The sequence below is a fragment of the Passer domesticus genome, chromosome Z (assembly GCF_036417665.1).
Source record: "Passer domesticus isolate bPasDom1 chromosome Z, bPasDom1.hap1, whole genome shotgun sequence".
Classification (NCBI taxonomy): Eukaryota; Metazoa; Chordata; class Aves; order Passeriformes; family Passeridae; genus Passer; species Passer domesticus.
The window spans coordinates 1,440,015-1,452,228 of NC_087512.1; the positions used below are offsets into that span (position 1 = coordinate 1,440,015).

The 12,214-nt window shown below is 42.3% G+C and overlaps 1 protein-coding gene across 9 annotated transcripts in view; it reads left to right on the forward strand.

The window, feature by feature from the left end:
- The window catches only part of DYM (dymeclin), a 209,079-nt gene that overhangs the window by 176,694 nt on the left and 20,171 nt on the right, over nt 1-12,214 (forward strand). The window lies entirely within an intron of this gene.

The window sequence follows — 12,214 nt, forward strand, 5'->3', positions numbered from 1 at the left end:
AGCAAATGGGAGCTGTGTGTGTTTTTTAAACACGATGAATCTTGTTTCTCTGTTATGCCAAGTGTATTTTAAATACTGTCTGTTTTCTGCAGAACTATTTTTGTTGCTACTCTGTGATAAGAGAGTGAGAGCACCATTTCTTTTGTGGTAACTTTAGTAAAATATCCTCTGATAAGGCACACTGAGTCTGCACAGTCAGTGGCAATGGCTGGTAATTTATTTATATGCTGGTAATTTTAAAACACCCAGTGGGAATTTTCTAGCTGGCTGCATATACTAATGTCTTTCCTGCAGTTCCCTGTGTCCCTGGGATGGCACATCTTCAGTCACTCAGACTGAATTCCTTCAGGAGAGGTTGGTCTAGAGTCCAAGTCCTGAGCTGCAGTACAGCAATAGCCTGGGTAACACCAGAGCAGTTGTTGGGTCCAAATCCAGCCCTTCAGGTTGTCCTTTCTGTGTGGTGATGCTGTGAATGCATAGGAACACTAGAACTTCAGCAGTTTCTATGACAACTTGTTCTGATGCGCAGATAATTAAAAGCTCTTATGTTGAGGCTACACCCTTCTTGACACAGAGCCATCACCAAATCAATTGACTGCTTAGAAAAAAATGAAGGTTTTCTCAGTTGCAGAGTGTGCCACATTGACTGTTATGTCAGGCCACAACTTACAGAAATGCTGTTTCTGGAGTGAAATCCCATCAAGTTTCCATTTTCTGCACTAACGATATACAGTATTCAAAATTATATGTTTATATTTCCACTTGAAGCAACAAACCAGCAGTTTTTGGTGTGTGCCAAGTTCTGTAAGTCCTCACCAAACAGTCAAATACTTCCAGTTTTGAGGATGCTTAGTTTTGCTTGGAGCACTTCCTTTCCCTCTGGAACACTTGAGTTTTGGGACAGAATTACAAAGGCAAGCCAGCCTGGCACATCAGTCTTCTATACTGACCACTTACACCTACTGGGTTTTGTCTTTTTGTTTTCCTTTGGTTTCCTTTATTTTTCTTTTTTTTTCCACTTTTTTCTGCTTTTTTTTTCCTTTTTTGGTTTTTTTTTTTTTCTTTTCTTTCTTTTTTAATACTTTTGCTGAGCAGCAGTTTGGCCAGAGCAAGTTACTTTTCCATGTAGAAAAGGTGACATTGACCTTGGGATGTTTATAGATATATATATAGATATGTATGTATGTATTGTCATGCATCAATTTGTACATGCAAATAACATCCTTCCTTTGCAGAGGTAGTGATAAGGAGCAGCACATGTTTCCCTCCTATAGAAATGGCCTTGTGAGTCTTTGTGCCCTCTGTCCAAGTGCCTCTCTCCTGGGAGTCTCCCTGTTCCTCAGGTCTTCCCACTTAATCTGAGGTTTTCAGGGGAAGCTATTCTAAAGCTCAACAAACTCATATTAAGATCAGACTGAAGATATAGTTACACAATAACTCTGGCAACTCTGAGGCACTTCAGCATCTAAGTAAAGGAGAAAGCTTTAATCCTTAGGTCTTTAATGACACTCTCTGGGCAAGTCTGGATGGGTGGGAGCAAGCCCTACCCACTCTGGCTTTGATGGCACTTTTCAGGGAGCTGTGCAGAACCACAAGGTCCCCCCTGAGCCTCCTTTGCTCCAGGCTCAGCCCCTTCCCAGCTCCCTCAGCCTCTCCTGGGGCTCCAGCCCCTTCCCAGCCCCGTTCCCTGCCCTGGACACGCTCCAGCCCCTCAGTGTCTCTCTTGTGCTGAGGGCCCAGAGCTGTCCCAGCACTGGGAGCAGCTTGTGCTCAGCCAGTTTGGACAATGTCTGGAGGAACTGTGAATCTGTTGCATCTGTGTTAACACAACCTATATGTAATTCCAATGTGCAAAGCTGTGGAGTTCAATCCCAATAATACATATATATAGATATATATATATGTGTGCGTGTCAGCTTTGCAGTTAATTGCTAACTAATTTTCAATCCATCCTTGCCTTTTGCCACAGCATACTGAAGTGCTGTAAAGTACAAGAGACCCTGCAGAGATATTATTCCTGCCTGCTAGAAATAACCATCTTCAGCTGAAGCACTCTGGGGGAGGCAGTTGAAACATGGATATGATTTGGAAAATGAGGGCTGAGGCAGAGCTTTTACTCAGTCACTTCCCTGCAGCTCAGACAATGATGTTTTTTTTTATGTGTGCCTAATGTATGCACGGATGTTTTCAAGTGAATGTTTTCAAGTTGCTTATCTTGGCCTTTGTTGAGGAAGTGAGCATTCAAGAGGTGCTACATGTATTCAGGTTCTGAGTATGTTGCTTAGCCCATAGTTCAAACATGAATCAACGTCAACTAAAAATAACAGCACTTAGAGCCACGATCCTCATCTGCATAATGGAGCTTATCAGGTTGGGAGCACACCCTGGTGCTCCTGCTCCCTTCCACTGTAGGAAGCATCACGGGATGCAAAGTGAGCATGTGTGGTAGCAGTAGGTCATGGATAAATATATATATGTATGTGTGTCTGTGTTAGGAAAGATATCCTGCATTTTCTTAGCAAATAATTATTGGGAAATGGGAGATCTAACTCAGATTTTCCTTCCAGTCCTGGAGCAGTCTGACTGGAGACAAACAATATAATTAACATTATTTTAAGCATATGCTTTTAGCTGTGTACTGTGGAAGGCCAAGAAAGTCCAAGCTGAGCAATTAGCCTTTTAGAAGACTTCTGCACAAACAGAGAGATAAAGGGCAGGTGCTGAAATCAAGAGCTGGTTATTTCTCCCTCAGTCTGTGGGAGGAGATAAATGGAGTTAATATGCCTGGGATGGAGGCAGAAGCCATGGCGTGGAGATAGAGCTGTCTCCTTCGCAGACGAGCAGCCCACAATCCAGGCTCCCTGCTATATTGCAGAAGCTTATTAAAGGCAATTTAGAGATCATAGTGATAGGTGAAAATTAGCCTCATTCTTTCTTTCTCTTTATTTTTTTGAAAGTTCTCAGGCTGCCTTCCATCCCTTTGGTGACCTATCTGTACTTTCAGGATTAGGAGAGTGAGAGAAGCGGGACCGTGTCTGGAGCCTGTGACTTATCTCAGGATTTCAAGGGGAGTTAGCCAGCAGATAACAACAACTCTTCTGCAATAAGTGGGAAAACTTGTTTCAAATGCCAGCTAGTGACTGGAAGCTGACATTTGGTTTTATGGAATGATCACACTTGGGAGGCCACGTTTAATGCTTTATAAAAGAAAAGTTCCCATTACCTAAGCCACTTAAGATGGAGATTTGTTTTTCATGAGCATTTTCTGTTCTGCTTGTGTTTTTTCCCCACTCTTTTTCTCCCCGTGTCAATGAGTATTTTGTCATCAGTGTGCACTCTGTCAGATGTTCTTTGTGTGCTATGCAGACATGCCATTATGCCATCAACTCTTACGATTTTGATATGGTACAAAATTTAATATTTATTGAAGTGCATTTGAGTTCGATGGGCATTAAAATTTCACAGAATATGTAAAAGGAGTAGAGGTAAAAGCCTTCAGTCTCTTGACAGAACAAGTTTCGCTTTAGGTGTTAAAAGCACTTCTCATAGGTTTCCCCTTCTATTAACAATGTACTTCCAACTCCATCAGCTTCCATTTGTTTCACTGAAAAAAGCTGCTAATCACTGAGGCACCAGAGCACAGGGGAAGAGTAAACTGTCATCATGGTGATGGCAGATACTGCCTGGGAAGTGGACCAGAGCAGCTTTATATCTGGGATATCACCCTGGGAAGAAGCACCAGAAGTTGAACGATAAAAAAAAATCCACAAAAATAAAATGGTTGTTGAATGAGGTGGCAGTGAATTCAGCAGGGGATGTCAATCACAGGTGCTTTGGTAGAATCACAGATTCATTTAGGTTGGACAAGCCTTCCAAGTCCCACCATTTCCCCAGCACTGCCCAGGTCACCACTAACCCATGTCCCCAGGTGCCACATCCACATGGCTTTTAAATCCCTATAGGGGTGGGGACTGCAACACTGCCCTTGGCAACAAGGAATTGACAGAGCTTTATGTAACGTTTTCCCTGATGTCCACCCTGAGCCTCCCATGGCCCAGCCTGAGGCTGTTCCCTCTCCTCCTGTCCCTGTTCCCTGGGAGCACAGCCCGACCCCCCCGGCTGTCCCCTCCTGGCAGGAGCTGTGCAGAGCCACAAGGTCCCCCCTGAGCCTCCTTTGCTCCAGGCTCAGCCCCTTCCCAGCTCCCTCAGCCTCTCCTGGGGCTCCAGCCCCTTCCCAGCTCCCTCAGCTGTTCCCCATCAGGCCTGAGCTCATGGCAAATCAGAAATCAGGAATGGCCGTAAAAGAAAGTGCATGTGAAGTCCCCAAAACTAAAGGAAACACAAACAATTTCTTGGCTTGGGTACTGAGCTCTCTTTGGAAGAATTTTCCTGCTTCTGCAGATGCTCCTCCCAGGGAGGAGACATCTGTTGAGCAGTCAGTGGTGCCATCACACCCGCAGGGGGACAGGACTTGGGCAACCCTGCTTGGCACCCCAGGTGGCAAAGGAAATTGGTAGTGTTCCATATACATGCACCTCATCGATCCAAAGAAACCATCCATTGCCACACTTTCTTTAGAATTGCTCTTGATTACAATTTTTTTTCTCCCACAGTCCTGCTGGTTGGTATTTGGCCAGAGCAAGATGCTGGATTCAGGATCCAGACCAATGGTCTTTAATAATCCAAATTAAACCTTGAGGCAGATCTGTTATTGCTTTAAAAACTATGTACAGCTTTCTTGGGTTTGTTTTACTGATGTAACCTCTTTGCTACTGTGGAGATTTTGGTGAAATAGTTCACAAATTAACTGTGTGGCACCATAAAGGGGTAGGGACAGAGGAGTTACAGAGACCAACAACTCCATTAGAGAGTTCCAGGGCACAACACTAAGCAAGAGAGACAGAAAACTTCCTTAAAATATAAATTCATCCAGTTCTTCCTGGTATTTATCTTTTTCTTTGAGTTTTTTTTTTTCTGGCTCAAAGGTCAAAGTTCTTATTACAGTGGAAGCTGATTGTGTCTAATACATCCTTAGGTCTGACGCTAGGCAGGCGTCTACAACACAGACTTCCTTTTGCTGACCCTCAGCTGCTGTTAACCCTTACCCTGAAGAAGATCAGATTAGTGACAGAAGTGCAAGAAAGTTTTAAACAAAGTGCTTTTTGGGCCTTTCCAGAACGCTGACCATATGCTAAGAATAAGAGTATTTATGGATTGTATATTTCCTTCTGACAATTTATGCCCTCAATTAAGATGTCAGACTTGCCTGCTTCCGTGAGCTGACCTGCAAGTGATGGACAATAACTCACGTTTCTTTTGAAGGCATTTGTTTTAGAGGTCAGCTTCTCAGAGACCTCGAGTAGAGAAGAATATACTCTGCGTCCCTTGAGAAATATTATTTTGGGTAATCAAAATTCCAGGGGGAAAAAATGATCTTGAAAGTTTTGATGGGCTTTGTGGTCAGAAAATAACTTATCATTGTGAAACTGTGAGCAGTCGAAGACATGTCTGCACTCAGCTGACTCTGGCTAATCTTACAGTGGGATTATAAACCTGTCTGTCTGTCTGAGCCAGGGCAAACCCTTATGCAGGTGCTTTTCTATTAATGTAAGCCTCTCTACTTAAATTGGTGAGAATGAGTTGAAACTAAACTGGATGACACCACTTTATAATAAGTATGTCCAAGCCGGAGTTTCTATCATTTAAATCTGCTTAATTAAATGGTGCAAACTTGTGTGTAGGCAAGATCTAAAGTATGTGAAAAATACTATGGAAAAACTGTGATTATTATAGTGCTTGAAGTTAGATACTTGCTGACATAATGCATTGTATGGGAACTCTTGGCTTTGTAGTTTGAAACCTTACAGGAAGAAAAATAACGGCATGATCCCAGAAGGGAACTAAAGCTTTGGGGTTTAGTTCAGAAATAAATACCACCCTCACTTTGAAGCATTAATATGATAATCCACAGAAATGTGACTTCAGTAGGAAGTAGGGTTCAGTAGCTAGTTAGAATACATAGCATGTTAACAAAAAATCTGCTCACGTGCCTGGTTGCTTAAACACTGAAAAAGCCAATGGCCAAAGTAAATTCTCTTTGCCACCTGTGGATTCAAAGTCATGGAATCAAAGAATCATTTAGGTTAGACAAGCTTTCTAAAATAAATTCCCCCAGGGTGGCCAAGGCCACCACTAATTCATGTCCCTGAGTGCCACATCTACATGGCTTTTGAGCATGTAAGTGATCAAAAGTCTTTGAAACATAACTCCTGTTGTTCCATGGTTAAAAGTGGATTTTAGCAGCCTTTAGAGAGCCTTGTTTGTAGCCATGTGTAATGCAAATACAGCTGATGAGTTGGATTGAATACCAACAACACTTCATTTTCAGAAGCATCCTTCAAGTAAAATGGAAGAAATCAGTTAACTTAGAGACTTAACGAAAGAGAAATCAATTCTGCTGCAGTCCTTAGCAATGTAGTTTGACTTGAAACTTGCTATCCACAGAGCTTATATTCATATTGCTGAATTCAAGGTGTTTGAAATAGCCTGGCAGTTATCGAGCATTAACCAAGCATATTTATTTGTTTTTCAAAGTTTGGTTTAATATTTTTATATATAAAAAAAAAAAAAACTAACAAGAACTCTTCATACAGTTACCCAGTCCCGCAAGTGTTTGCATGGATTTGGACTGTCATACATGTCAAAATTTGGGTTTCTTTGGTGTGGTGTCAGACGAATCCCTTTGCATACAAGGTCTTAGTTACAGCTGAGCATTTTATCTACTTGAGTGTTGCCAGGCCTAGCAGCAGTGGTGTGCACCGTGGCACTCACAACCTCTCCCTGGCACTCCCAAAGAGAGTTCACTCGTGCTGTAACTGACACCATATTTACATGTTAACTCTTAAGGCTGTTTGAAAAGGGGATGTGCTTTCCACCTTTCCCCAGTTGTCTTACGAGTGTGAAAATCATACAGTATCACATTCTTTAAATTATTTTTGTAGCATTATGGGGAAAGGGACAAAAAAAACCACCAAAACACCAAAAAACACTCCTCAAATGATTCCAGGAAACTAAATTTTTCAAATGTGAACGCTTCTGAGAACCCAAACAAGTTAGGTTTGCTTTTACACAGCATCTGTCAGTCAATTTTGGGATTAAAACCATCTTTTTAACTTGAGTTTACTTCAGTGGTTATAAATTCTTTCATGGGGGTGGAGAAAAATAAACAGTAATTTTTGGCATTGTTGACTAGAACAAGAAAAAAACCCAGCTATTTTATTTTGCTTGTCTGCCTGGCACACAGTTAAAAACATATTAATGCTTTTCTGACACCTCCCTATTGAAGAGTAATATAAACATCACTGCAGCATCAACATAGGAAAAAAAGCATTAACAAACTTTTGAATCTCTGATCTTTAAACTGTTTCTCATGTAATATCAGTTTCTTATTGTAAAGCACCCAAAAATCTCTTTGAACAGAAAATAGTAATCATGCTTTCAACTTAGACCATTTGTATAACAGCTTTTCTTCAGAGATGAAGAATAAACTGAGAACTTCAGTCTTGTTTTCTTCCTCGTCACTGAAGCATTTATTTTCATGGGGAAAATCCTGCTTCCACTGGAAAGTTTTGCTGATGGCTCCAACATTCTCAAAGTTGTCAGGCTGTATTTTCATGCTTAGGAGATGGCAGCAGGCATGATGCAAGCAGGACACCAGGCGGGCCCCAAGGCTGTGTGTGTCCCATGGTGGGGAGTGTGTGGTTCACAGTGACTGGTATTAGTTAGGAGGAATGAGGGACTGTGTTTCGTGATCCCCTGCCCTCTCCCTGATTTCTCTGGCTGCTGTGCTGTGGGGATTGCATTGATTGCATGGTGACTCAGAAAGTGGTGCCATGGTCAGCAGCCTGGTGAGGATCTCGTGCCATGAGAGCTGTGTTTCTGCCTGTGCTGTATGTGATCTGAGCAGCAAAACTGTGTCTGTGAGCTCCTGACCTTCAGCCACCTCAGCTGGAGTGGATTGAGAGAAGCAGCTCAAGGAGCAATGGGATGGATGTAGAGCTTTGTTAGCAGGTGCACAGTCAGCTCAAAGAAGCTGGGACTTACCCACACAAGTCCATAAGCTTTTGCTCACTCTCTCCTGAATAGTTTGCCTTTTGTCACCCTTCTTGGTGAATTTCTCTTACACAGATTACAATTCAAATAAGACACTGATGTCTGAATCCCTTCAATGTACTTTGACTATTTGTTGGATGTTTAGGTTAGATATTGTGAGAAATTCTTGTCTGTGAGGCTGGTGAGGCTCTGGCACAGATTGCCCTGTGCCAGAAGCTCTGGCTACCCCTGGATCCTTGGCAGTGTTCAGGGCCAGGTTGGATGGAGCTTGGAGCAACCTGGGACAGTGGAAGGTGTCCCTGCCCATGGCAGAGGGTTGGAACAGAATGATCTTTAAGATCAAGATCCCTTGCAACTCAAATGGTTCTGCAATTCTATGATAGAAATACTAATCCTTCTGTGCTGGGCTTTGCTTCTGTCAGCCAGCCTGTGGCACTCCATACCTGCAGTGTTATCCTCCACTTTAATGCCACATCCTGAAGGGAGCAGGAAGAGCTTTTCTTGCTTCAGTGTTCCTTTCTCATTATGCAATGCTATGCACAGAGTCATCACAGTCTTTGGTAGAAGCATAGCAGCAGCCCAAAAAGGATCAAGGATACTTTAAAGGCGGCAGAGTTGTGAATATCAAAATGCTCCAGAGAGTAGCAAATATTTTTTGTATTTCCTTCAGGTATTCCCACCACTTTTCTCAATTGAGGTTTAAAGCATGCATTAATTAACATGAGGTAAAGTCAGGGAAGGAGCGGCAGGAACGGTGAGTTTGTTTGGTCTACGTGTGGGTGTTATGTCTGAAACAGTGCTCTGGTGTTCCTCTAAGGCCATGTACCTTGTTTGCAAACCTGTGCAGATAGAGAATGTAGAGAAGTGTCATTCTTTTACGCTGTTAGCTTGTATTTGTCACAGCCATGAACAGAACACCCAAGATCCCAGGAAAGGAATGAGTAGTGAATCTGTGATAAAGGACAGATTCAACCAAGTCTCAGGCATTTTCTTTGGCTACAAGAAAGAGTTCATCCTGGGCTTTCCAAAGAACTTGAACATGCAATAGAACTGAATTCAGACACATTGAGAACAAGCATAATATTTTTTTTAGTTTCTCCACCTTCCCGTTTATTATTTTGTTTTTCAGTGAGGGAATAGTGTGCATCCCAGTAAACTCCAAACCCACAGTACTTTCTCCCAGTCACTGAGACATCTGGTTGTGCTGGGGGAGCTAATCAATTGCAGACATAGTTGCTATTATAAGCCTGCAAGCCACTTGAAAACTTACCCAGGATTTTGGTAATGAAGGGTCTGAAGTTATTATTTGAGCGTTTTCTTTTTTTTTTTCTTTTAACTTCCCTTCAGGGGTCATCAGACTGGCAGTATTTTTATTCTTTTTTACAAGCTCAAATTTTAGACTTTTGACATTCTGTGTATGTCAAGCTACTTGAATTTCCTGTAAAAATGTTGGAGTTGTGAATTGATTTGTAATAATTTGAAAGTGAACAAACATCCAGGTTAACTCTTTCTGAAAAGTTGGTATTTAAATAGATCAGAAACTCAGGGCTGATCTTGGGTTGAAGCACACTTGTAATTTTGCTGTTAACATTCAGTAAGGCTATTAGTCACATATATGAAGATAACTTTAAAAAAACAATTTGTAGCTCAAAATGAAGAACGGTTTAGAACTTGAGAGTGACGTTCAGCTCTTGAGGAGACGCACCCTATAGCTCCAATTGAAAACCCCTCCTTCACAGCCTCACTGATGCCAAAATCTAACCAATAATGAATGATTTATCATTCTGTATTTGGCTTTTTCCTGTTGGAAGGGTGGGGGCAAGATCCTCAACTCCAGAATACCGAGTCACTCCTAGCACTTGGCTCCGAAACACATAAACAATGCGCACTGTTACAAGTCCCATCCCAACGCCTGTATTACACAGCCATGTGTTCTCAGAGTTCCTAGAGCCTGATGTCAGGCATGTGCTGGGGCTGGTGTATTTTCTGATTTTCTGGGGGTCTCACGTGTGGCTGGAGGGCTGTGCCGCGGCCTGGGCTCGCAGCGCAGTCTGGCAGCACCGGCGTTGCGCTGGTGCCGCTCGGCTGGGCGGCGATAAGCAAAGAGACAGTCTGGCTCCTTCCAGGAGCCTCTCGGTCATGTCTGAGCGCTCGGCAGTTCCCAAAGCCTCTGGCTGACTTTCCCCTGTGGACCGTTCATTTATCAGGAAATGGAATTGGTTACAGGATTTCGCGCGCTGCCAAACCTCACTGACGAAATCGGCCCCGTTCCTGCTCTCAGAAGTAGGAAGAATGTGTTAACTCTTTGTGCTGACGCTTGTTTTTAGTGCTTTTGCTGAAAAAAGGCCAGGTTCCTTCCTACTTTTAAAGGTTTCTGGAAATTGCTGACACACTCTCACCCTTTATGAATATACTGCTAATGCAGGATAATTTTGCCTATTACATTTAGCTCTTTGCATCACATTTACCACTGTCTTTATAAATATTATTTTAGGGCAATTGAGTTATGTTAATGGGAGATTTGCCTACTGAATTCAGTGTATTCTTGCTTCAAAAAATGTCTTCTGAATTAGAGGAGTGAAAATTAAGATTTATTAAAAACATAAACAATGCTTTGTTGTTTAAGGGATGCTTTAAAGCCTAAGTTATATGTATTACTTATACATAAGTTGTAGGAGCTTAACCAGAATTGAATAGAAATATGTCTTTAATTATGTATATAGGATGACAACAAAAAAACCAAGTGCTGTTCTTTCTGAGTGTGTTGCTGGTTTTGCATATAGTTACAAACCCAGCTGTGTAATGGCAAGGTAAACATCACTCTTTTTAGATGCTATTTGGAGGTCATTGTCTTTCATTATGGATCAAGTTTTCAGCAAACTTTAAAAAACAAATGCACTTTTAAAAATGCAAATGCATTTTTTTCGTGACTTGCCAGACTCCAGTCCACTCTGAAGTTTGCAGGGCAGAGCTGGTTGTCCATCACAGAATCATCTGGGCTGGAAAAGCCCTCTAAGACCATCAAGTCCAGCTGTTCCCCCAGCACTGCCAAGACCACCATTAACCCATGAACCAAGTGCCACGTCCACACAGGTTTTAAGCTCCTCCAGGGATGGGCACTCCACCACAGCCCTGAGAAGCTCTGCCAAAGTGGTGAACCCTCTCAGTCAAGAAGTTTTTCCTCATACTCAACCTAAACATGAGCAAATTCTCAAATGTGCAAATTGCATTGAGAAACCAAGAGGCCTTTTGGTTTTATTAATTTATTTATATTGATAGGAGTTACTCCTGGATATTTGTCATTTCTCCAGTGGTCAACATCTGTCTCTTAGAACTCCCTAATTTTGTCCCTGATCAGCCAAGCTCACTCCTTCTGCAATACTTTTTACTGTGTCATGCACTGTGTCTGTGTGTTGTAGGGGGGATGGAGAAATGACCATTTGCAGGTTGTCTGCTGGTGGATGCAGGTGTCTGTTCCTGTACCACTTGAATCATTTTAGTTTGTGCAACGATGTGTTGCACTGGGAGCATGTCTCTCATAACACATCAGTCTGTTTTAATGCAATCAATAGTTGTAACCTCCCATGTATGAAATTACTAAGCCCAGAGGTAAAGCACAGTGCACATATGGTAATTATTATGTCTGGAAGCAGTTGCTGCATTAATTGATAGCAGTAGCAAGTAATGCAGCCTCACTTAATTTCATCGCTTCTTATACAAAAATCCTGTAAACAGAATTTTTGCAGTCTAATATGGTAGAGTGTTTTTTCTCCTTTTTATTATGAGCAAATCACTGTGGAAGTATGTAGAGCTCTCTTAGTTCGTTTAGCTTCGTGGCAATTAGTGATCCTTTGTTCCATAAACAAAAAGTGGCTGAAAACAGCTCGTCCACAACCTGTGAAAGCTCCGTGTAAGCCTCATCTGCCACTCTCTGAGACATGGCTGGTGTTGCAGAAGCCACCTGGGGCTGGTGCCAGCGAGGTCCCTGCTCCTGGTCTGCATCCTGCGAGCCTGAGCCACTGCAGGGGAGGATAAGTGGGTGATTTGGCCTCATTACCAACATAACTGAGGCTCGTAAAATTCAGAAGTCTTTCTGAAACTG